The sequence below is a fragment of the Phascolarctos cinereus genome, unplaced genomic scaffold (assembly GCF_003287225.1).
Source record: "Phascolarctos cinereus isolate Bilbo 61053 unplaced genomic scaffold, phaCin_HiC Scaffold_7;HRSCAF=346, whole genome shotgun sequence".
NCBI lineage: Eukaryota > Metazoa > Chordata > Mammalia > Diprotodontia > Phascolarctidae > Phascolarctos > Phascolarctos cinereus.
Window position 1 is genome coordinate 20,618,224 of NW_027556180.1, and position 4,946 is coordinate 20,623,169.

The window sequence follows — 4,946 nt, forward strand, 5'->3', positions numbered from 1 at the left end:
AGAATAAAGAGAAAAATCTGGAGGTGAATGTAGACAATAACAACATTATAAATGAGAACAAATTTGAGACTCCTGATTCCAATTGCAGAGGACAGAGGAGGAATCTGCCCACCTCCTGACAGAGACATGGAATGAAACACACGTTTTCGGACATGGCTGGCACCAGAGTTTCCGTAGTTGTTACAAAGGCTTTGTTTGTCTTTTATTATTATTGTAGCTTGGTTCAGGGAAGGAGAAGAAGGAAAAAACAAATGTTTGTTCATTTGAAAAAGGGCGGATGGGTATGGGGATAAAGAACACCATGCTAGCAAGGAAAAACACGTGAGGCTCTAAGGAAGTGTCAAAGTTGAGATAGCCCCCTTAGGAGCTTTCAGTCTAGCACCCACAAAAGGCTGCTGTCCTCATTCCTCCCAGGCAACAACAGCCGGAAACTGTCTTTGGACCTCCTGGCTTCATCCCTGGCATGGACTTTGGCCAGCATGCCCAGGGCTGCCCACCACCAGACTGCTGGTGAGCCTTTTGTCAAAATGGGCCCGCGAGAGGGAGGGGGATCCTGCACTTTCCTTTTTACGTTACAATTATGGCGAAGAGCAACTTCACACAGTGCTCTCAGCCACATGCTACGGGGGAAGTCCTCTGCAGACTGAGGGCATCCCGGAAAGAGCCCCGCTGGAGAACTCCTGTCAGCCTCCACATCCCTCAGTCTCAGCCCAGCCCCACTTGCGAGCAGGCTGGTACTTTGCTGATGCATGTGCTGGGTGTGGCTTCTTTCTCCAGGCAGAGAAATAAAGAGCATGAAGGAGCAAGCACCCAGTCAACAGGAGACTAGCCACTTGGAGAGACAGAAAAGAATGTAAAGCAGAGCTTCTGCCCTCATTTGGGCTGATGAAGGATAGGACCTGGGTTCAAATTCTAACTTGGTCATTTACTTGATCTTGAGCCAACCACTTCTTTCTGGACCTCAGTTTCTTCATTTATAAAATGAAGACACCAGACTAGGTTAACTCTAAGGTTTCTTCTAGCTTGAAATCTTATTTCCTAAGTATAGTTAAATTTTAAATGAGTAATATAAAATAAGCTTAGGAAAAGGAAGGGGAAGAGACAATGAGTCTATCGATAAACATTTGTTAGGCACTCCTGAGTACCATGTACTGTGCTAAGCCTTGGAAAGAGCCCTAGATTTGGATTCAGAGGACATGGGCTCAAACCTTAGCTCCATTAGTTATTACTTTGGGATTTCAGACAAGTCACTTCTCCTAGCCAGGCATTAGTTTCCTCATCCATAAAATGAAAATATTCTATTTTCTAAAAATAGATTCATACTGTAAAATATAGAGGAAGAAGAAATCACCTGAGATGGTGGAAGGTTCTCTAGAGCAGAGTTTGCCCAACTCAGGCAAAACTGCAAATCAGTAAAATAGGATGTGGGGGAGTGGTCCATTTTCTATTCTGAAAACAATTTGGAATTATACGAGGAGGTGCCTTTTAGCTCTAAACCTACATAGTCCTGTGGACTCCTCTTAGAAGCCACCAAATTTGTCATGCTCTTTGACACATAAATTCTGGCACCCCAAGTAGGTCCAAAACACTATGAAGGTCCCATGTGTGCTAAAATATTCACAGTAGAATGTCTTGTGGTAGCAAAAACTGGAAATAAAATGGGTGCCCACTGATTAGGAAATCACTGAATAAATCATGGCATGGGATATGATGGAATATCATTGCACCAGAAGAAATGATGAATGCAGAATTTTAAAAAAAAAAACTTGCATGAATTGATGTATAATGAAGAAAGTAGTGCTAGGAAAAGATATTCACAATGGCTACCATGATGTTAAACAGACCCAAAAAAGAGACACATTTAAACTCAGATTAATTGTAGTGACCAAGTTTGGTCATGAAGGGCAATTCAATTCAGCAAACTTTTATTAGGCATCTACTAAGTGTAAGGACACTACACTAGGTAGTGGAGGTATAAGGACAAAAGGGGGGGAAATGGTGCCTTAAGAAGTTTACATTCTAGTAGAACAGACAGTGAATCTTTCTCCCCCTGCCTTTCCCATTCTTACTTTCTCCCTCTCCCCTTCTTCCTATACTAGGAATAAGTGATAATATAAGTATGAAAGGAAACAGATACTGCTCTTAAGGGGCTTACATTCTACTGGGACAGAAGGGAAATTCTTCTCCCCATTTCCACCAAGAGACAGTACCCACAAGGAGCTCACATTCTGCTAGCGCAGATGATGAATCCCTCTCCCCTCTTCTCCTCTCCTCCCCTCTCTCTCTCTCTGTCTCTGTCTCTGTCTCTCTGTTTCTCTCTCTCTGTGTGTGTCTCTCTTCTCTCTCTGTGCGTCTGTTTCTCTGTCTCTCTGTGTCTCTCTGTCTCTCTCTCTTCTCTTTCTCTTTCTGTGTCTGTCTGTCTGTTTCTCTCTCTCCCCTTCTCCTGGCCCTTCCCCCCCACCTTCATGAGAGATCTCCTCCCTGATAGAAAGAGGGCAGGGTCTCACAGTTTGAGGGGCAGATAGAACAAAAGGCCCAATACATCCATTTCCATTCTGCTTTTGGGAATTCATAATGCTATGAAAATAAACAAGATAAAATGATCATAAAATGTTCCCCCAGGTGGTCCTCTAGACTAGCAAGCCTTAAGGTCTTGGCTTATATAGTATAGAGACTATTTTTCAAAACGTTTTTAAAGCTACACACACACACACACACACACACACACACACACACACACACACACACATACACGCACACCCTGCACACTGCACACTCATCACGGTGAAAAGACTCCCCAAAGAAGACCCAACAATGGGGCAAACAACTCTTTGGCCATGAAGCACACCCATAGCATCTGCAACATTCCCAGGGAAGTAGGACACACTTGGTTTAAATCTGGTCCCCTCAGATAGAAGAGGAGAGCAGGGAGGGAGGAAGAGGTAAAAGAAATGCCCCCTCCATTACAGCGGTTCACAGCTCCGGAAAGCTCCGCTCTTGGCAGCTTGTGGCTGGTCCTGGGGGGAGGTGGGGCACTAGATGTTCTTGACTGCCATTTGCAGCAGCCTCTCAGTTCTGCTTTTCTGCGCTCTCTCTCTCAGAATCTCTCTCTTCCTTTCTCATCCTCTTTCTCTCCCTCTCTCCCATTCCCCTCTCCCCTTCTCTTCTTCAGTTGTTATTGCTATTGTGATAGCTCCCGGCACTCACCAGCCTCCCCAGGCTAGCTCCCATCCCTGCCCTGTTCACGTCTTGGGGTAGTCGTCACTGGTACTACATTTCCCAGCCTCTTGGGGAAAGTGGACTCTATTGTGCCTCCAATGGTCTGTTACAATAATATATATACATATATAATATATACACACATGTATGTATGATGTGTGTATATATATGTATACACATATAGATATACATATAGATATAGATATATAGATATAAACTCTAAACTGGATCCGTTTTGAGGAGGATTTTTAAAGCTAGTGTGAAAAGTTCAAAATGGAATTGAATCTGCATTTTTATCCTAAAATTCCTGAGCTGGAAGGAAACCAAAGCATCAAAATAGGCTCCAAAGGAAGCCTGATAGCTCAGTGGGTTGGAGTTCCCATCTATCATAAAAGGAAAGGCAGGACAGTGTTGTAGAAAGCATGCCCAGGCTCAAATGACACCTCTGAGCAGCTGCATGAGCCCTGCAAAGCACTTAGTCTCTGAGCTTGTTCATCTGTAAAATGGGCATGGTCTGCTGTACCTTCATGCTGGGTTGTTTGGAGCATTGAATGAGTTGATGCATGTTGTGTGTATGTAGTATGTTGTTTGATGCATGTTGATGTATATAAAGCATTTTGTAAAGTTACTGATGTGGTTGGTCTGACCTGAGGACTCTACTTCCCACAGTGCTTGGGGAGGTGGAAGGGAGGAGCAAATTATTCAGTCAGAAGAGGGCTACATGGAACTCTATGGCCATGGAATACTTGAACCCAGAAACTGTAATTAGAACCTTATGACCAGAAATGGGAGAGGCTTTAGCCATTCTCAGTCAATAAGCGTTTATGATGGGCTAACTGTTGGGTGTAAATTCTAAATGTGAGACAGCAGCCGTCCTCAAAGGGCTCACTGGTCTACTGGTGAGAATTCACTGTTCACAGATAAATAAGTAGGGACCGTATACAAGACAAATACAAAGTGGTTTCAGAGGGTAAGGGGTTAACAATGGGGGAGGAGGGGGAGGAATCAGAAAAAGGTTTTGGAGGAAGTAGAACCTGATCTGCATCTTGAAGGGAGTGTGGACTTCCAAGATGCAAAAGTGTCAGGGCACGCAGCTGGCTGACTAGCTCGGCTGGGATTCTGCCAGGTCTACTGCAAAGAAATTCTAAGAGGCACATTCTCTAAGCACTTACCACTGGACTGCGAGCTCTGAAGTGACTCCATTTTACCCCTATACTGGGGAATCAGAAGGATTAAAGGGAAATTTGATTATAACTCCTCCGAAGGCAGAGGAAGTTGCTCCCATTTGTATAGGTGCCAAGAATCTGTGTTTGCCTCATTGTCGTTTACGTTGTTTTAATTAAATGCTTTTGCTATTGGATTTATCTGACTGGCAGTAGTGAACTGTATGAGAAGGGGGATCAAGTCAAAAATTGTGTAATTGATTACTCCCATGCTGGTGGTTGTCCTTCGTAATCCAAGAGGACCAAAAGGGCATCATTGTGTCAGGGTCAGCATACAGTATGTCTGACTGCGGCTGATCAGACCAATACAAGCTCAGAAGGCTCTACCACAGGTCAGGCACAAATACTCCACGTGAACATTTAGCATGGATATGTCTCTAAATCTGCGCATCTCATATTTCTTTTGGGTTACTGCAAAAGTACTCCCAAGATAATTATTGAACCTTAGAGTAAATAAAGGGTTCTAGAAATCTGTGGAATTGTAAAACGTGGAATATGCATGAG